General features: G+C 47.6%; 1 long non-coding RNA gene across 1 annotated transcript in view; it reads right to left on the bottom strand.

Moving 5' to 3' along the window:
* The window catches only part of LOC307175664, a 60,575-nt gene extending 40,022 nt beyond the window's left edge, over window positions 1–20,553 (bottom strand). The window contains exon 1 of the long non-coding RNA XR_013824398.1: window positions 20,427–20,553. This is a non-coding gene — a long non-coding RNA (uncharacterized lncRNA). The remainder of the gene's footprint in view (window positions 1–20,426) is intronic.
* Between the last annotated feature and the right edge of the window lie 875 nt (window positions 20,554–21,428).

Raw genomic sequence — 21,428 nt, 5'->3', positions numbered from 1 at the left:
AGATTCATTACATATAACTATTAAGCAATCGCGGGTACAAAAGTGCCAAAAGTTCTCCTATTGCACGGTTTCAACATGTCTCTGCAGTTTTGTCCCATTCGTTTTTTAAAAATTAATTAATTAATTATTTGGCTGAGTTGGGTTTTCCTTGCTGCACGCGGGCTTTCTCTAGTTGTGAAGAGCAGGGGCTACTCTTCATTGCGGTGCGTGGGCTTCTCATTGCAGTGGCTACTCTTGTTGTGGACCATGGGCTCTAGGTGCGTGGGCTTCAGTAGTTGCAGCACGTGGGCTCAGTAGTTGTGGCGCACGGGCTTAGCTGCTCCGCAGCATGTGGAATCTTCCCAGACCATGGCTCAAAGCCATGTCCCCTGCATTGGCAGGCGGATTCTTAACCACTGCGCCACCAGGGAAGCCCCTCCCATTAGTAATTTTAATGGAATATGTTTTTCCCGAACATATGGCCCAGAGGTAAATAGTCTCAACAAAAGAATTGGCCTGGACCTCACTACACTTACGGGACAGTACAGCTCAGCAATTAGGAGCATGAATTCTGGGACTGGGGTTCAGTTGCGGGGGGTGTCTTGTTTCCTTACCTGTAAACTGTGAATGATGACGATAGAAACCGCATCATTCGCAGTTGTGAGAACTGAACATTTTACTGAAGGTGAAGTGTTTAAGATAGTGCCTGGCCGATGGGACATGCTCGATGAGTGTCTGATGTCATTCATTTTCTTCCTGTTACTGCACTGCACTCTTGATTATTAACAGGAAGAATGATGCATGGGGTGGGGTGGGTGGTGGAAGTTTGGGAAATTGTATATAACTGGCTTTCATCTGGGATCCCAGTCCCCAAATCCCCAAAAGGCTGGCCATTTAGTTCTACCTGTAGTAACTGGGAGGCAACAGGGTCCAGACCCAGAGGTGAGGGGCCCCAGGCTACATGGATTTGGCGGTAAGATCTCTCCCACAAGGGGCAGTCGATGGCTGCCTGGATGCTTTCACTCTGTGTGCAGAAACACACTGGGAAACCCCTGACAGAAGCCCTGTGTCCCCACAGTTCTCCCTACACTCTGATTTACTTAAGTCCATAGAAAATTAGTATCCCTGTCTCAAAGCAGATCTCGGTTGTAACACTGAAAGTGTATGTACCTGGAGCTGCCACATGAAAAAGGAAAACCCCTCAAACTCAGAGGATCAAAGAATCAGCAGGTGCATTCACGGTGGTCTGGCTTCCTCTGCTGTTGTCAAGACTGTTCTTTGTTTAAATCAACCTCCCCCCACCTTCATGACAGTCTTTAGTGCCCAACGAGGGAAGGTGGACCTTCACATTTCACAAGTCAGCGAGCTTTCATTTCCCAGCAGGGTTTTCACAAAGTGACAGCTATAATCAATTTCTAACAAATGACCATCCTACACAATAGAACTGCAAATAAAACTCTAGATGTTGAAAACGCTTATTGTCCTTTCTTGTTTGCAAACATGTATCCAGTGAGGTCTTGATTATTTCAGAGTTTGGAAAAACAAAATTGTCTTCCAGCCTGTTTGTGCACTAGTTGATTTTTCTGGCTCCTGGAGAAATGCCTTTTTGGAAGAGCTTGTACGTCCTATACCCACCCCCTGGAAGAAAACCCTGGTAAAGACGGTGGGCCTGAAGAGCGTGAAGCTGCAGGCTGCAGGTGGAGACCATCGACATGAAGACAAGATACTCACGTGGCACCTCTGGCCCATGTCTGGCCCTCCACCAGTGGGTTCTGACCCTACGTAACAAGTCTCCTCTAACCACATGCTCATAAATTCAGCATGATTCTTCCTTTGCTTGTGCAAAATGTAATTGCTTGAACTTTATGTTTAGATTCCAAAGCAATCATTCCCAACTTCTGAGAAGTTGCCAGACTCTAGAGAAGATGATAGAATCTGAAGACCTGGGCTTCTTCTCCTGGTTTGGTCACTTGTTGTGAGACTTTACACAACACAGTTAGCTTCTCTAGACTTCGGTCTCACTAAGGTAATAAGGGCTGCCGCGCTCGCCTTAAAGTGTCGTTACGATACTCCAACAGGCTAATACATTAGAAAATTCTTAGAAGGTACAAAGCATCACACAAACGTAAGGTATTTTATAATGACCTCGTGTGAGGTTAGCTCCTATGAAATGCTTTGATGATGAAACATAAAATAAAATTTAGAAAATGAGCAGATGCACAGAGGACAAGTATTATATTATTCCACCTATATGAGGTACCTAGAATAGGCAAATGCATAGAGACAGAAGCAGAATAGGGGTTACCGGGGGTGGGGGAGGGGGAATGGAGAGAGTGTTTAATGGGGACAGAGTTTCTGTTGGGATGATGAAGAAGTTCTGGAGATGGATGCTGGTGGTGGTGGTTATATAACGTTGTGAATGTTCTTAATGCCACTGAATTGTACACTTAAAATGCTGAATTTTATGTTATATACATTTTCCCACAATGCAAATAAATAAACAAACAGATGGCTTTGGAGACACAGGATTATTTACAAACAAGGAATTTAACTTACATGTAATCAGAAATGGTTGTGTCCATGTTGGGCATGTTCTCTTTCTGTGGTCAAAGCATAAAAGAAGCCAAATCATCATCAGAAGACATTTATTCTTTTGCCTTTTGACTGGTAATATTCATGTTCATTGATGACCATCCCTGCCCTTATTTCCTCACCAAGAATGGCCTGGCTCTTGGCCTGGTCCATTAGCCAGGACAACCTCTCCTTCCTTAGATGGACATGAACAAATACCACCACCGTTTGCTCACTCTCTCCTTTATTTCGTGTCCAGGGCTGACCACGTCTCCGGCACAGAAGAGTCTCTTTCCTTAGACTGGTTGTAATTGAATCAGGGAATGCACAAACTCCCTAGTTATAGATGACCTTATAATTTATCCTCCAAAACAGGGTGTTTTCAAGAAAGGGGGACCACAGCCATAAGCTGCAACTGTCTCAGGAAAACTATGATGTACGATCATGCTGTATCTCTCCCAACCCATCGATGCTGCTCTTACAGATAAAATCCTGGCCATTTCTTTCCCTCTTACCTTGCTATGTCCTCTCTCCAAGGAGGGGATCCAGGGAGAGAACTGAGTTATTCAGACGAATTTTGATAAACACCTTGGAATGGAAGCTGAAACCCAGGAAGATGCCTTGATGTGAGTGGGAATGGTCTGTGGCCGGTGAGGTGAAGAGCATGTTTGCTCTCCAGGGAAATGGAGAAAGAAGAGGGGTATGTGGGGTGAAGCCCACAGAAAGGCAGAAGGCCGCCTGCTCGGTGGTTAGAACACCCCAAGCCCAAGCACACACACCAAACGCTGAGTGAAGCTCCCAGAGGCAGGAAGTGTCATGCTTCTATCTGGGTGTTTGGAGAAATCAGTAAAGATGGGGGTCTTTACAAGCCACAACACGGATGAACCTCAAAAATAGGATGCTAAGTGCATCACATTACATTATTCCATTTATATGAAACACTCAGAAATCCATAGAGTCAGAGTGCAGATCAGTGTCTGCCAGGGGACAGGAGGGGAAAGGGTGAGCGACTAGTTAATGACGTGAGTTTTATTTCAGGGTGATGAAAATATTTTGGAGCTAGATAGAGGAGGTGCTTGCACAACACTGTGAATGTAATTAAATGCCACCGAATTGTTTGCTTTAAAATGGTTAATTTTCTGTTATGTGAATTTCACCTGAATTGAAAAAAAAAAAAAGACGTGGTCTCCCTAGCAGAGCCGGCACAGGAGTGTGTTGACAGAGGAGCACAGAGCACAGGCCAGCAGGGCTGGACTGGGAGTTGAGGGTCCCACACGACCAGACTTCCAAGAAGCGGGAGGCCCAGCTGACATCTGGGTTAGGCTGCGGGGAGAGGGGCTCATCTCACTTTAGCCCACAAGAACTTAAATGTTAAACTTCTGGTTTCCCGCACATAGTAGCTTGCTGTCTTCTCAAATACATAGAGCAATAGACTATTTGCTGGGTACACATTTAAACGAGAAAAGGTTGAATGTAAAGGTATGAAAAAAAGATGTCCCTGCTAAGCGAGCACAAAAAGAAAGCAGATGCAGTAAAATTAGTACCAGACAAAACTGAAAATCATTAAAGGAGGCAACAGGGATGTTTTATGCTGATGAGAAGTTTAAGCCTGAGCTTTTATATACTTGACAACATAGCTTCAAAACTGTGAAGCACTTAGAAAGATCAGAAGGGACTGATAAGCCTGCATTGTAGTTTAATACGCCTCCCTCAGAAACTGATCAAGTAGACCAAAAGTTTTTCCCCCAAAAAGAACACCCAAACCCACATTTTTATAAATTTTAAAACACAATTCAACACAAAATATCAAAATCTCTGTGTTTTGCTAATGTTTCACCTAGAAGGAAAGTCAGAGTTTTAAGTACATATATATTAGAAAAAAGAAAGATTAAAAATGGATAAACTGGCTTAAAAAGTGAGAAAAAGAACAGCAGCATAATCACAAAAAAAGCAGAAGGAAATTATAAAGCTGGCAAGAAATACACAGAATAAAATAATAGAGAGAATCCACAAAACCATTATCTGTTTTTCAAGAGCTCAATTTAAACAGATAAACTTATGGCAAGTTTGGGTGTAGAAGAGATAGAAGGAGATAAAGAAAAGGCACAATACAAACTGTCAGGCATGAAAGGGGGAATATAATTATAATCGTAATTAAGATTTTAAACATCAGAAGAATACTTTGATGTAAAAAAGTATTCTTTACAGCACGGTTTGAAAGCTTAAGTGAAAATGACTAATTTGCTAAAAATACGTATTACAAATAGTAAATTTAGAAAAAAACAGAAATCGGAACGGATCTATTAAATAAATTGAATCCTAGTCAAAACTCTTCTCACACAAAAGGCCTCTGATGCAGCATGTTGACAGGTAAGGTTTACCAAACCTTCGAATAATAAGTAGATTAACTCTCACTGCTGTAAACTATTCCCCCTCCAAAATACATAAATAAGTAAATAGAGGAAAAGTTGCCCCAAATCATTTTACAAAGCTAGCATCATGTTAACATCAAAACCAGGCAAGAACATTTAGAAAAGGAAAAGTATTGGCCAATTTTATGCAGCAGCTTCCTGGCTAAAACTCCTGCTATTCTTGTCCCCTTAGTTTATTCTACTTGAAGCCCAGCATGATGCATTTAAAGTATATCAGATTATGTCACCACCTATATACTCTGGCCCCCGGCCACCTCCCTGTCCTGTCCTCTACCTAGCTCTCTTGCTGCTCGTCACACTCAGCAAGAGTACTCCTGCCCCACGGCCTTTGCACTGGCTGTCCCTCTGCCAGGAACACTCTTCTCCCCACATTCACATGGCTCTCTCCCCACCTTCATTCAGCCTCTGTTCAAATGTCCTCTGCTCAGAGGCCTCCCTGACCACTTTGTCTAAGATGGCAGTCATCCCCCACCTCTCTCACCCTTTGTAGAAAGTATGGACTTTCTACATCGTCCATAGCATTGTCTATTGTTATGGTCTGAATTGTGTCTCCTCCCCCTCCCTCCACAAATTCATATTGAAGTCCTAACCCCCAGTGTGATGATATTTGGAGATGGGGCCTTTGGGAGGTAATTAGGTTTAGGTGAAGTCATGGGGGTGGGGCCCTCACGATGGGATTAGTGCCCTTATAAAAAGGGACCCTAGAGAGTATAACTGCATCTTGACCAGGTAGTATTTATCTCAGGAATGCAAGAATAATTTAACATGAGAAAATTTGCTGATGTAACTGCTATGGGCTGACTAATGCCCACCACCTCTACTAAAGATATCCATGTCCTAATCTCTGGAACCTATGAATATGCTACCTTCTGTGGCAAAAGAAATGATGCAGGTGTGATTATGTTAAAATGTGGAGCTTGGAAACCTATCCTGGATAATCCAGGTGGGCCCAATGTAGTCACAAGGATCCTTATGAGAAAAGACAGGAGGGTCAGAGAAGGGGACGTGAGGACAGAAATAAAGATGCAAGAGAGAGAGAAAGAAAGGGGTGGGGAGAGGTGTTGAGATTTGAAGATGCTAAACTGTGGGCTTTGAAGATGGAGGAAGCGGCCATGAGCCAAGGAATGCGGGCAGCCTGTAGAAGATGAGAAGAAAACAGATTCTCCCCTAGAGCCTCCAGAAGGAAGGGAACCGGGCTGACACCTTAACTTTAAGGCTTTTGACCTTCAGAATTATAAGGTAATAAATGTGCTGTTTTAAGCCACTAAATTTGTGGTGATTAGTTAGAGCAGCACTAGGAAACTAACACAGTAACTTACATTAACAGATTAAAGGGAAAAAATCATCTCCATAGATGCGGAGAGAGCATTCAGCACCTGTCTATGACGTGGGTAGGGCAGGCCCTTGGTGCTACTGGCAAGGCCAAGGCTAGCCATTCGTTACGGAGCACTGTTCCCAGTGCAACTGAGTATAACGGATGACCTGAGACTCTTGATTCTGACATTTATGGATAGGAATCTTGGCTCACAATGCAGAGTGTAAATTTGGACAAGTGACATTAATTTCTTGCATTACTTTTCTCATGTGTAAAGAATCAAGCTACGTCGAAAGCCATCATGGGGTTACATGAGGTGGACCACGTAACACTCCTGGAATGCAGCCCATACTCAGTAAGTGCTCAAAACCGGTTAGCTCCTGTAGGCTGCCTGCCCTGGGATGATGCCCTGCGGGTTTAGGGGAGTGACTCCATCACACTGTTGGCTTCACCGTCCATCACCCAGATCGGCCAAGTGCCGCACCGCCCAGCTTCCTATTCCATCCAGTGCAGGTGGGGTCTGGACCTCAGGCTTGGACTGATCTTACTTCCCTCTGCAGGTAAAGTCAGTGCACTGTCCCACTGGATGAGGTTCCCTCCAGAGCCCAAGCACCTCCTCAGGCTTCAGGCCACCTGCAAATTTGATTCCAGCCTCTTGTCCAGCATTCGCAGGACACATGGATTTCCTACCCCTCCCCCATATGGCTGTTTGCCATATTCTCCAGGCTGCCTTTGAAGATCCCAGTGCCAATAACAATCTAACAATGACAATAATAACGTGCATTAGTTGGGTTACAGCCCAGGGCAGGCCCTGCCCATCTGTTATTTGTTAGCTCACAGCAACCCTGCAGTAGAGCAACAGTGGAGGAAACCAGGTCACCTGGGTGACACCCAGGCCAGTGCTCTTTCTGCCTTCATTCCCCACCCCTTGGTGGGGGTTTGCACAGCTCAGCAGCCAGTTCACTTTCACCAGTAAAAAGTGGGACCTTAAGAAAGTCTGTGCTTGGGACCCATGACAAGGCCAACTCTCTCCAAACCCACAGAGCCCAGCTGATAAACATCTATCGCTCAATGGGCCTAATCTTTGTGCTCAGAAAAATAAACCCAGAAAGTGCATTCCTGCCATTCTCAACATTTAACTCCATACTTCACTAATCAGTAGATTTCACTGATTTTTCACTTGGAGGTTTTTAGAAACCCAGTGGATTGATTACAGGAAATCAAATCCACTCAGAGAGAATAGCCGAGCCCTGTTTCATCACTGGCCAGGCTCAGAATTGTTTCAACAATAACTGACTTTACCTGAATTAAACTGCACATTTTCTGTAGGAAAAAAAATGACTAACACTAAATAGCCTTGAAATTTCCATACCATTGTTGGAACTCCTAATCCACAATTATTTCTTTGGTCCCACTGACCAGCCCATTAACAAGAACGTGGAGCTAAAGGTGAAGCTGACACTATCAACCATGTGCTTCCGAAAGTGGAAACTCTCTGTGGAGTCTTACCTCTCTAAACCATCACCTTGCTACCCTTCTCGTGTACTCTCTGTCACCTGAAAAATCACTCACTTAACGGCTGAAAGGTGTACTCATTGTGGATTTTTCTTCTTAAAAAAATAAAACCAGGGAAAAAACACTCTTTCATTATGAAATGTAACCACATTAAAGAAAATTTGGAAAATGGAAAAAAAGAAAACAAATAAACACCCATAATCCCAGGAAAATGAGCCAGCTAACGGTTTATGGAGAATGTCCACATGGTGGTCCTTGCAGACGTCCACCTGAGGTCCGCCCGCGTGGTGACAGGCCCCACTGCTTCCCAGCAGGGGATGCTTCCTATTTGGGGTGTGCACATGCACACACGTGCATTCTTGTTGTTGATGCTCTCTCCTACTCTTTTTCATTTTTGGTCTTGTTCTTCTGCCTCTCTTTCCAGGCAAAGTTGTTTAAGAGATGACTCTCTCATTAACATGCTCTCAAATTCCACACATGCAGGAGGAAATGAACAAAGAGCAGATGGAACCTGCCCCTCTGCCTGCAGGAAGAGGGCCCATGTGTGCACAGGGTTCACCACCCCCAGGGGCCACATAACTCCCTGGAATTAGTAACATCTCACTGCTTCAAACAACTTGATGAGAAATCCTGCAGTGAAACCTCCCCTGAGTTTGTGCAAATACAGCATGGTAGCCCAGTATTTCAGGGTGAGCACTGGTCAGAAGCCCCCAAAATGAGAATCAGAGACCTGACTGTGACCTTTCACAAGTGGCTCACTGCTCAGAGCCACCTGTAAATGTGAGCATCCGTTTCCCCGTCTGTAAATGTGAGAAGTCGCTAAGGACCCCGCGGGGGTCTTTCCCAGGCTCCCTGGCCACCGCAGCTCTCTCGTGGGAGCTGTGACTGAGACACCCACCCTATGCTGGGCCCTGCCCTGGACTCCAGGACCCATGCTGGCCTGAGGACAAATGAAGCTTCAGCTCCTCGTTCCAGGATGTGCCATGTGCCCAGCCCTGACATCCCTACCCCAGGTCAGGAAACTGGGCTTAGGTCTGATTTATTTAGGCAGCAAACACAATTGAGCTTCTGCTCAGAGCTGGGCACTGTGCCAGGATGCACAGAGAAGTGGTCCTCATCCTACTCAGAGCAGCTGGGGTCGGGGGGGTGGGTGGGCAGACAGGACAGCACAACACTGTCCTAAGGCCTGCCTCTCTACCTGTGTCCCTGGGCCCAGCCCACGAGGGGATCTGCCTGGTGCCCTGGCCTGCACCCGTGACCTGCCTAGCAGCCACCCCCTACTCCCACTCCCACCTTTGACTGTGACCTTCTTCCTGGGAGACTTAGACTTCGGCCCTGAGCCTGGGTCTGGGGGCCTGAGGCCAGGATTTCTAAGAACTCCTCCCAGCTTCCCTGACTCTGAGCTGCCCTCTCTTGATGAGACCCCAACACTCAGGGTTAGGCATCCTGAGCACCTCGCAGCCTGGGAATAGCCCCACACTGTGGGGCATCTGCTTGGACCCTCTTCTCTCTGAACTGTCCCTCCCACCCCAGGGGCAGTGCTCCCAGCAGCCACCGCACCCTGGCCCTCTGGCCATAACTGACCAGCCTAAGAGGGAACATGTGGCCTAGGTTAGGATTGCCAGAAAAACACTGGATGCCCAGTTAAGTTTAAATTTCATACAAACAATGGGTCATTTTTAGTATAACTATGCCACTGTAGTATTTAGGCATCCTTTATTTTTATTGGCTAAATCTGATCACTCCACCCAAGCTAGACCAATCAAATTCTCTCAGGCAGGATTTTGAATCTAGAGTTCAGCAAGACTATAAGGTAGTATCTTGCAGTGAGAGTGGGGCAGGTAGATTCCACCAGTCAGGAAGAGAAGAGAGGAGTTAGATCTGCAAAGAGAGAGAATGAAGCTGAAGGAGGCAAGAGGCAGCCACTTTCTTCTGTGTCATGATGGGGACATTTCCTAAGAACTGGCCCATTCCTGGCTTCAGTGCCCTAGGGTGCCCTGGTGTCCTTATAATTAATACTCTCTTCAGGTGAGGGGTCTCGCCCAGCAGTTTTAGGTATAACCCGTCCCTTGGAATCTGGACAGACTAGCTGGTGTGAATGGTGCTTTGTTTGCCGCTTTCCACCCCAAACACCAAATGGTCCCCTCCAAGTCCAGGCATCACTCCAGACTCCTTTCTCCCCTCACCACACCCTGCATCCAAGTCCTGTCTACCCCATCTCCCAAGTCTAGGTCAGCTCTGTCTTCTCTCCATCCCAATGCCTACCACCACCCCGCTTCTGGCCACCAGCATTTCTTGCCTGGATTAATACAATGGCTTCCTATTTTTCTCGCCTCCAGTACTCCCTACCCTCCAGCCAAAGCAATCATCCTAAGACGTAAATCTGACTTGCTCCCCAAACCCTCCACTTGAAACCCTTCAGTGGTTTGCCCTCCAGAGGCACAGAGGCTCCTCCGTGACCTAGCTTCTGGTGAGCCGTCCAGGGTCACCTCTTACCTTGTTGTCCCCACACCCCATTCCAGGCTCTGGCCACACAGATCAGCTTTCACATCCTCCTCCAGACTCTCTCTCACCTCAGGGCCTTTACACCTGCTGCCCTTCCCAGCCCTCTTCGCCTGGCTCTCCCCTACCTTTGGGGGACCCAGTCTGGGGTCATCACCTGCCTTGACTCTGTTCACCCTCTTCCTAACGAGCGCTTCCCCTGCATTGTGCTTAGTGTGTCCCCTGTGGTCCCCGGATTAGCAGCAGCCGCAAAAGCAGCAGCACCTGGGAACGTGTCAGAAATGCAAATTCTCAAGAGCCCCCCAACCCAGACTTCCTGAATCAGAAACTCTGGGGTGGGGTCCAGCAAGCAGTGTCTCAACTAGCCCTCCAGGTGGGTCTGACGCTCACCAATGTTTGAGAACCACTACTATACTGTAATTGTATAATTATTTGTCTGAAATAAATAGTTTGGAAGCCTTGAGAGGATTAGAAAGGCCATAGCATCTTCATGAGCAAATACTGTAACTGGCACGTGATAGATTCTTTGTAAATGTTTGTGGATGGAAGGAAACGGAAGAAAAAGGGAAACTAGAAGGAAGGACAGGAGGAAGACAGGCAGGCAGCCACAATCCTGCCAACAGCACACTTGGTCTTTCTGACCCTCCAAGTGTTTCTAGACACAGCCAACCCCATTCTGACATTTCCCTGGATCTCCCCTCTGCTTGCCGTAAGGCTGGGCATAGAGACAGTGCAGGATTTGGGCTCTGGGCACCTGCCATCTCTAGTTCAGAAGGGGCAGCAGGGCTTGCCCAGCTACCAGTGGGCCCCACAGTTCTTGCATGGAGTTGGGTGCTTGAGGAGGCCCAACGAGCTCTGCATTTGCACGAACGGCCGGAGATGGTGTTGGAGCTTGTCAGCAGGAAGAGTCTAGGGCCCTGTTGCCCCTTCCCCCCAAGGCTACTTCAGACCGTGTGTTCTGGCACGTCTTCCATCTCTCCCACCTGAGGCCGGAAGAGGGCCTCTGAGATGAGCATCCACTCTTTTTGTTCTCGGTGGCACGCACTGACCATGGTCCCTGACTGGGCAGTCCACGGAATCCCTGATGTCCTGTTTCCAGTCTCCACTCCCCAGGCCTGCTTCTGAGTCAACAAATCTCTAGTTGCCAGGCCTGAGCTGTTACCAGCAGAGCTAAAGGGAGTGGGCAGAGGTCAGCAGGAAAACTCAAGAAGTGAGTCATCCACAGGGGAGGGAGAGGGCTGGCCTCTGGTGCAGAAGCTTCTGGAAGGGATTTCCCGACTGGCTGCCACGAGCACCCCTCCGTCACACGATGAGAAGGTCCTATCAGGACAGGCTCAGGCCCACCTTCCCAAAGAGAGGAGCTGGGAGGACAGGGGGGAAATCATTTGCTATTGAGTGGCAGCAAATGGACTCTTCTGCAGAGGAAACAGCAGCAGTCTTCAAACTGGCAGTAACACGATCTGGTCCAGTTACAACCACAGCCCCCGCGCCTGTGGTAAAATGAGACCCCCCCCCCCCACTGCAGAACTCCAACCCCGGGTGGGGCTCCTCCAAAAGGAAGAGGTTCCCTTCCACTTTCCCCTGAGTTGTTAATGATAAACTCACACTTGAAAAGCTCTTCACCAATTTCAAAGCCTGTATCTCACCTAATCCTCGCCAAAATCCTGAGAAGATGCAAGATTTCAAGACATCCTGTAATAGATGAGAAAACTGAGGCTCAGAGAGAGTAGCGCCCTGGGCGAGGAAGGAAAGGAGCAGAGAAGGGAGCTTCTCTTCGGATGCACAGGCCAATTCTCATTCCCCTGCCCAAGCCCCTCACTCAGACAAGGGCAAAACTAACACCACAAAGAAACAATCAAAAAAGCCTGTATACAGAAAGCACTGATGGAGCTGGTCCAAGAAGAGAGAAGGCTACAGAGGTTTTCTTAAGTGTCAACACCCTCTCAGCATGTGGGAAGGAGGTGGGAATTGGAGGATATAAAGGCAGGGCTGGTCTTTGGGTATTTTCTGGGTGGGTTTCACGCTGCTCACCCACCCAAAAGCTTGTGGAGGGAAGTGCATCCTCCTCTCTCCACCCCAGGCCACAGCTGACCACTCCCCCCCCTCCCCCCAACCCCGGGCAGGCAACTGATCCAAGGGGAGCCCTCTACAGGCTGGTTTGTAACTTAGGACTTATGTCCTTCATTTGATAAAACAAGCTGGGCCAATCTGATTCCTTTCTCAAAAAGTCAGCATGAGAAAACTAAGAGATTGGGACAGCTGACTGCAGGGATTTATCATGAGTTTGCGTAGGGGGGCCGGGGAGATTGTGATGGGTCCCGTGTGGTTGGTGACGGAGTGGAGACTGGGAACCCGCGGAAGAGAAGAGCAAGATCTGGGCAGATGCAAAATGAGATGGAGGGGGGTCTCAGGAAAGACCACATGGCTGTCCCACCGCTGTCCCTACTCCTGTGAGAAGGATTCTACCTGGAAACCCGAATTCCTGAGCCTTCCTGGCTGAACTGACAACAGACCTTCCTCTGCTGAAGCTACTGTGGGTGAATTTTTTAAAATCAGAGAAAAGGAAGCGCTCAGTTCCAACCCACTTTCAACATCTGTGGAAACCAAGGACCACAACTAATCAAGGAGCTTGAACCCAGGCTGCCCAGTGATACCCTAGGGTCCCAATCACAGCCCTCACGGTGATGGCCTTAGAATTACACAGCTCAAGAGGGCAAGATACACGCTTCCATTTTGAAACTAAACACAAATCAGTCTGTTTCTAAATACAGCCCCATGGAAAGACTTGAAAATCTCTTGGCATCTCATTAGTATTTCAAGGAAGCATGACATGAAGCATTGTCTATGAAAAAGTAAGAAGACTTGATTTTGTAAATGTGAGATGCTGAATACCACCTGGCCATTTCTATTTGGGTCTTACCTGAAACGCATGAATAACAAAAGCCCAGCTGATGACCTTAGCCTACAGGAGTGACTGCTGAAAAATACAATATATTTGCCAAGTCTGAAAGCGGTTTTGTTTTCGCTTTCTTGCTTGGGCACAGGAGCTGGCATGTGTAAGTGTTGATTCAATTTGGCTCTCTTGTTAAAACATAGGACTTGGAAAAATTAAACATATTTGTGAAATCTAAGCCTGCTTCTATCTATTAATGTTCACATCCTAATATTTTTGGTTTAATTTTCAGTTAATAATAATAGCTAACATTTGTTATGTGCTTAGTATGTGCAAGGAACTAATAATCATATTCAATCCTCACAGTAACCCTATGGAACAAGTATACTATTGCAGATATGAAAATAATTATTACATGGGTACCCTCCCAGGAACCTGCCCAAGATGCACGGCCAGGAAGTGGCCATGCCAGGCCTCCACCTCGGAGGCCCAGTCCCTTTCAACCTTTCAGCCATCTCACCCCAGGGGAGGTTAGCTAAGGAAACAGATGATTGCTTGTTTGTTTGAGGTACAGACAGGGAAGATAATTCAGGAATTTGTAATTGCTCATCCCCGCTGGGGGATATTAGCCAGACATTAGCCGTGACACGTGAATCATGACACTTGTTTCCGGCTGAGTTATTACCTATGCACAATGCTGCTCACCAGCTTGCCCGCTTGCTTTAGAAAATGCTGGAAAAAGATGGTCCTTGATGCTTCCAGCTGCTCCCCAATGCCGACGGCTCAAGCAGGAATCCAGGAACGCCCCACCCCCCGCCCCAACCACCACCCTACACTGTTAACGGGCAATCCCTGGCTTCACTTCTACCTCTGCAGGGTGAGTTGCGGCCCTGGCGCATCCTTTAGGGATGTTGTGAGATACCTTCTGGGAACACTGACTGCAGATCTTTGGGAGCAACAGCAGATGCTCAGCAACCCTTGATGGAATGCATCCTCAGGGTCCTCAGAGTGCCCTCGCCTTTGCTCTGGACAGGGTCCAGCGGCAGGAACTGACCTCTGGGAGCCTCCTTTGTCCCTACTCTTGATGCTCTGTGGGAGACCTGGGCCACACATCCAGGGGCCACCCTGGCTGCCCCCGAGAGGGAACTGGACAGATTCTTAGTGAGATCCAGTGGGGAAAGGCCTGCCCAGGTGCTGCCCCTCCTGCTGGGCAAGTCACTACCCCTCTTCTGTGCTTCAGCTTCCTTATCTGTCCAAAAGAAGGGGTGGCAGTGGCCTGGGGGAGGGGGAAGGGTTCAGCTGTGACTCAGCGAGGCAGAGACACTGTCCTGCTTACTCCTGGGATGCAGGGCAAGCCCAGGGCCCATCTCCTAGCAGATCCTCCACCAATATTTCCACCCCATTTCTGGGGATACGCTAGGCCTTCCCTTTCATCATAAAATCTGGAGTGAAAATTGTCATTCGTGTGCTTTAAGATATAGGAGGGGAAGCACTTTTCATCTATTAAAAAAAGACTCAGCTCCCAATACATCCCGCCTGGTGCTTTCCTGCCCTTCCACATTCTGCCCCTCCTCCCTACGCTTTAGAAGTCAGCCTGAAGCCCCCTGTGAAGCTCCCACCTCTGGAAGCCTCTCTACCTGGAATTCAGGCATCCTCCTGTGTGCCCCCCGCAGGGCACTGTATTACTCTGGCTTGTATTTGAACCATTCAGTCATTCATCAAACACACCCTGAGTGCTTCTTCTCTGCCCAAGAGATGCTCAACAGAGGCCAGAGAAGCCACGTGGCATCCAAGGCAGGTACAGGGCACAGGTGGAAACATAACCGAATAAGCCTACATATCCCCAAACTCTCTCCATCCAGCTTATATTGTTGTATTTCTAAGCTATATAGAATTTCACTTTTTTAAAAAAAAGTAACACTGTTGTTCTTTCCATGGAATAGGTTTCAAAGTATACCACCCGAATGCAGCACACATGAGGCCTTCCAGTGGAGTGTGATTATTAAAGGGCACCTGGAGATTTCCTTCTCCCTGTATCTGCATTTCCTGGGCCCAGGCCCTCCTGGTGCCCCACCATACAGGAAAGGTATGAACGGCTCCCCTGGGCAGAAAAGGGGCAGAAAGAGATTAGGACAACTTCTCAAATGTGAGTACTGCCTGGGGTAAGGCCGAGTGGTCTTCCTGTCACTAAAATGATTTAAATACAAGTACCACCACTCCTCACCTCTCCGCTCTAGTAACTACAGAAACAGATGGTTTCCACTTAGATTTCTCTGACATCCAAGGACCAGACCCTCCCACCTCCACACCAGAAACCTGAAGATAGGGGGCTGCGGTTCATAAGAAAGCCCTTGCCCCCCATTACTCCCCCTCTGTCTCCCGCATCTTCCGCCCCTTCATGTACCACCCCCCAGCCATCCAGCATTTTCCTCCTTTAACATGACCCCCAACCATAGTGATTAACACTGAAACTTCACAGCCTACAGGAATAAGGCTGTGGGATGATTCTTACGTCTAAGAGGTTGGCGGGGGTTGATGGCAGTCGGGGACCCGCTAAGCCGTGGCCTGGCCGGAACTCAGCAGCAGCGGAGGGTCCCGGGTTGGGGGTGCACGGCCAGTGCGGGGACCTCGTGTCTGGGGGAGCAGCAGGGCAGACCCCTGTCTCCTCTTTCCCCTGAAGGACAGAGCGCCCATGGTTCCCCACCGCAATCCTAGTACTGAAGATGACAGCCCGCCCTCCGGCTGCCAAGCCTGAGCTGCTCCTGCCCCAGCTGAGAGCACATGAGAGTGGGGCCTCGGGGGTGCCCTGTGCCTGCGAGCAAAGGGGGCGCTGATGGGGAGCAGGGGGCGGGGCGTCGGGGGGAAGAGGCTGCTCCTGGCCCATCTCTGGTTCAGCCCAGGCCTCTCCCAGGACCCACTAGGGACGTGGAAAGCACCTGCGTAAGGAAAAGAGGCACGATTTCCCCAGGGAGAGGGGAGGAGGGTGCTGTGCGGCGGCCAGGCGCTAGCCCCAGGCCAGGGCACCACGCTCCCTTGCTGTCCTCTTTCCCCTCCCATGAACTCCTCTCACTTTACTTTTCTTCCCAGACAGACTGTACACTGTGAGGTCAGAACCATGCCCTCCCAGTTCATCTCAGTATCCAGCATAGTGCAGTGATGTGTAAGTTCTTACTAAAAATTTTTTTGAATGAAAAAAAAAAGTTTACAAAGGAATGAATGAAGGAAACTCCTTGAATCCAAGATTGGCTTATGTTTAGATTCTAGTTACAGAGAATGTTCTCCTTATTTATCAAAACCAACTTTGTGGGTTAAAAAAAAAACAACGATCCATTTAATTCATTCATCTACCAATGAATCACCTACTATATGATTTTTGTATTGGGGAGTTTATTGGCCCTGAGGGATCTTTGTATCTGAGAACATTCTTAGACTCTCCTGTTGCCCTAAAACTCAACTCCTGGAATCCCAACAGTCATATAACTACTAGTAGGAAAGAGACAGTCCTTTTAACTGAGCATCCTTATAGGATTTTTTCCCCCTATAATGAAATATATTCAAGAATGACAAGATGTCAGTAGATTCCTGTTTTCAAACATCTCTCCGAAAATCCAAACCCTGGGCCACATCTCCCTGTCTGTCTAAACAGGTAATTATACTTTGTGTATTAAAGTCTTATATCTCTGACTTATCCAGTGCACGAAAAACAGTTTAACCTTTAAACCAAGTCATGTACACCATTTTACTGCTGGAAAGATGAATTTATGTTACCCTGTCAAATCAGTATCAACCTGACCTTTAAACACATCAGTGTTTCTTGGAAAAATATTATGGCTGGGATGCCTACCGAGGTAAATAACATTAGCTGCTCCTACCCAGCGCTGAGCCACGCTGCACAGAGGCCTATCAGAATAAGGGGCGGAAGGCAGCAGGGCTCAGAGCTCTTCTGACAAACTCCGCAGGATACAAAGAACAATGTAAATGCACCAGACTTGGCAGATATATTTCTACATTACTGTTCCAGAGATAACAGCTAAGGTGAATCATTTCCCACCACCTACCATTCCAAATTATTTCAAATTCTGAAGGGACCCTATTTATTTCATTGGTAGCTAGCAATTTACTTAGCTGAAGATCATTATATTTATGTGTCTGTGAAATCCTCACAATAACTACACATTTGAGCTGTCTCGGATGTGCTATACGTAGTCTCATTAGTCATATACTTGGAAGGATATTATCACATTTTGTAGCAACCTTAGCAACGTACGTCTAAAGCATCCAACTGGATGTGAACTTTGACTCTCGTGCTTTTCTTACATATCTGATTTATCAAACAGCAGGACTGCCTACATTCACAAGCAAATGCTTACACAACGCTGGGAAATTGTCTTAATTTCTCTTTTCTCTAGATCCCTTCTGTGCGGCAGCCCGGAAAGATATTGTATTGGGCAGCAGGGAGAACAAAACTAGCTGAGGTCTAAAATTACTTGAGGAGCTCACCAGAAAGTTCCATAATGGGAAATATTTATAAGACACTATGCTTATTCCCTGACCGTAAAGTCACTGAAGTGTAGGGGGGAGGCAGTTGAAACTTCCAGTGTTCTCAAGCAAGTGTCCCCAGGTTGAATTCTCAGGACAACTTCTATGAGGCTGCTGGGTTTATCTGAAAGGTCTATTTTGTCATTTTAAAGCCAGAGATTATTAGAGGGAAGCAACCGCCTGCTGGTTTTGCCCATTTTCTGCCTTCCACACATTTATTTCAGAAGAATCCACTATTATTATAAACAGGGTGATTCTCAGAACATCTCTAACCTTGATAGCAAATAACCATGATAGAAGACAATTCCCCTCCTGGGCAACGATTCTAACATGGCAACTTATGCTCCAGAGAACATTACAGAACCATTTAGCTCAGGACTGGGGGGCTTCTATGGCACGTACCATCGTTTACCAGGGCACGTGATCTGTGATCATTGCATTAACGTGTGATCCCCCAAGTAGATGGTGAACTCCATGAGCATATGGACTACATCTGCTTATGTTCCCCTTCACATCCTCAACACCTAGTACACACTAGGTGCTTGATAAATATTTATTAGAAATTGAGATATAGGGCTTCCCTGGTGGCGCCGTGGTTGAGAGTCCGCCTGCCGATGCAGGGGACACGGGTTCGTGCCCCACTCCGGGAAGATCCCACATGCCGGGAAGCGGCTGGGCCCGTGAGCCATGGCCGCTGAGCCTGCGCGTCCAGAGCCTGTGCTCCGCAACGGGAGAGGCCACGGCAGTGAGAGGCCCGCACGCCGCAAAAAAAAAAAAAAAAAGACATTGAGATATAACTGAGGGAGTTATCTGGACCAGCTCTGTGCCTTTCGCCTTTAGCTGGGTAGTATGACTATCTGATACTCAAATGGCATGAGGCTGAGAAGTCACGTCACTTTCTCACGCATGACTGAAGCCAGAGTCTCCAGACCATCAAGCTCCTTCACATTCCATTTACTAAACAATGATTTAATGAGCACCTGCTATGTGCCAGGAACTACGTTAGGAACAACTATGCAGCCCACACAGAGCTTCTTCTGGTCTAATGGGAAAACAGACCTTTACCAAGAGCTCCCAAGAGAGGAGATTCCCAGAGCAGGAAAAACAGTCATCAACTGAGGACATAACAGAGCCAAGAGAATGTGCTCCCTGTTACTACTGCCGTGTGACAAAGTATCCAAAGCTTAGCAGCTTAGGAGGGGACTCTGAGGGATGAGGGAAATGTTCTATATATCGGTTGTGATGGTGGTTTCATGACTATACATTTTTCAAAACTCACCAAACCATACACCTAAAATTTAAGGGTGAATTTTACTTAATGTATACCTTAATAAACTGACTTTAAAAATGAAAACAAAAACAACCTCAGAGGCTGTAAACAACAGCCACTGATTATACTCATGGATACTCTGGATTGGAATCTGGGCTGACATAGCAGGGAGGCTTATCCTGCGGCTTCAGCTGGGAAGAGCTACAGGCTGGATGTGTCTAAAATGGCTGAGGGCTGAGTCACTAGGAGGCCCCCCGCTCTCACATGTTAGGTGCCTGGGTTCCAGGCTGGGGTGACTGGAAGAATGTCACCTGGCGCGCCTCCACTCAGCACATCCTTGCTGAGCGCCTGCTGTATGCCAGACATTGCTGTGGACACTGAGACTATAGCAATCACCGTAATAGACAAATATCCTCGCCCTGCTGAAGTTGACAGTCAGATGGAAGACAGACAATAAATAAAAAACATTATAAATAAGTAAACTGATGGTATGTTGGGGGTAATACGTTCATAGAATAAAAACTTAAACCAGGTGAGGGGGATGGAGAGGCGGAGGAGAGACTATTCTACGTGCATGGCGCCTCCTCCAGTCCTGATATTTTGCTCTGCCAATGCCGTGGTGTAAAATGATGTCTTGTGGTTTTAACTGCATTTTCCTGATTACTGGAGAGCTGAGCATCTCTTCAGATGTGTGGCAGACTGCTAGCTGGTCACCAAACGAGGTTCCTCTTTTTCCCGGGTCCAGCTGGATTACACTCCCAGCGTGCCGTGCCGTTGGCTGTGGCCTCAGAGTTCCAACCGGTAAAAGGCGAGCAGTAGCGTCCTCACCATTTCCGGGTCCGGCCCATAAAAACCTCTTTTCTTCTTCCAGCTGCCCAGTTCCTGGGGCAGCTTTGCAAGTCCCACAGTGAAGATGGCAGAGCTTCCAGCAGCCTGGGCTCCTGGGGGCTGTGAGGGGAGAGCCCCGCCGCTGCCCCTCACCTGCCTGGAATATGTGCCCCGTTTACATGAGCAAGGAATAAACTTCTATAGCGGGGCCTCGATGTGACAGCAGAAGCCCATCCCAACTAAGACGCTTTAATTGCTCATTGGGTTTGTCTTGTGAGTTCTGCCTGCTCAGACCCTCTGCCAGACGTAGGATGGGCTTATTTCTACTTTCTTAGTCACCTGTAGGAGTCCTTTATATCCTTGCTACTCAAAAGGTGGTCTGTGGACCGGCAGCATAAACTTCACCTGGGACCTGTTAAAAATGCAGGCTCTCAGGCCCCACCCACACCCGCTCAAACAGCCCTGCATTTTCAGGAGATCTCCTGGTGATTCCTGTGCACAGTAAAGTTTTGTCACCTGCAAAGCCCGTTAACAATTCCTGGGAAATAAAAATAGAATCTGGGTAATAAAATAAAGTCTCACCTTTTTTTTTTCCTTTGTGCTTAGTCTGGTGTCACTTGCTCACAGGGGGCCGCGTGAAGATGCTGCGAACTCGTCTCTTCAGAACAGAGTTCCTGGTGCAAAATGGCCGTGCAGAGGCCTCACCCCGCGGGTCGTGAGCAGAAGCGCTGTGCACGACACCACAATTCAAGATGGCGGCGGCGGGCCGTGTGCAGAGAGGCTGCGCCCGCCCAGTGCACTGGCTCTGGAGCGTGAGCAGCGCACCTGCCCAGCCTCGCGAGAACTCCGCCCTGCAAAAACCCCACCCCCTCCCTCCCGGCTGACAACACCCTTGTAGGGCAGCCCCGCCCAGGGCCTGCTTGCAGACCGCGTGCTCCAGAGCGCAGCTGGAAGGTCTCCTTTTCTTCTGAGCCAAGCTCGATCTCATTCTATTGACTTAGCTGACACAGAGCAGAAGGACCTATGCTGGAGATTGACTCAGGACAGTCGGTACCAGTTTGAGCAGCACTGCTTCACACATTCTGCAGTAATTCATCTTTTATGTGCATTGAATTCATTGTCCTCCAGTCTGTCGCTATCTTTCCGTTTTTTGGCTCTATTGTCTCATGTACAGATTTTTTTTTTAATGTTTAACATTGTAGTATTTACCAAAATTTTATTTTATGGTTTGTATGTCCTCTTTGTTTTTTAAGAAATTCTTCTCTTCCTGAGATCATACAGACATCATGCTATATTTTCTTCTAAAATTTTAAAGTTTCTTTTCACAGATTGTCCTTCCACCTGGAATTTGTTTGTCTGTGGTGTGCCATAACGCTTTCATTTTATTTTTTCACATGGATATTACCCCAGAGCCGCTCATTGAGTTATCTATCTATTCCCTACGGGTTTGTAATGCCACCCGGCCATAGGTCATATATCAAGTTTCCATACACGTGTGGTTCATGTCTCTGGTCTCCCTACTCAGATTCTTCTGTCGTGTAACCTGCTTTTTTCTCAGGTAACCAAATATTGCAACACATTTTG

Source organism: Stenella coeruleoalba, assembly GCF_951394435.1.
Source record: "Stenella coeruleoalba genome assembly, chromosome: 16".
Taxonomy (NCBI): domain Eukaryota; kingdom Metazoa; phylum Chordata; class Mammalia; order Artiodactyla; family Delphinidae; genus Stenella; species Stenella coeruleoalba.
The sequence above is the reverse complement of the archived record's forward strand: the minus strand, read 5'-3'. Positions and strand labels throughout refer to the sequence as shown.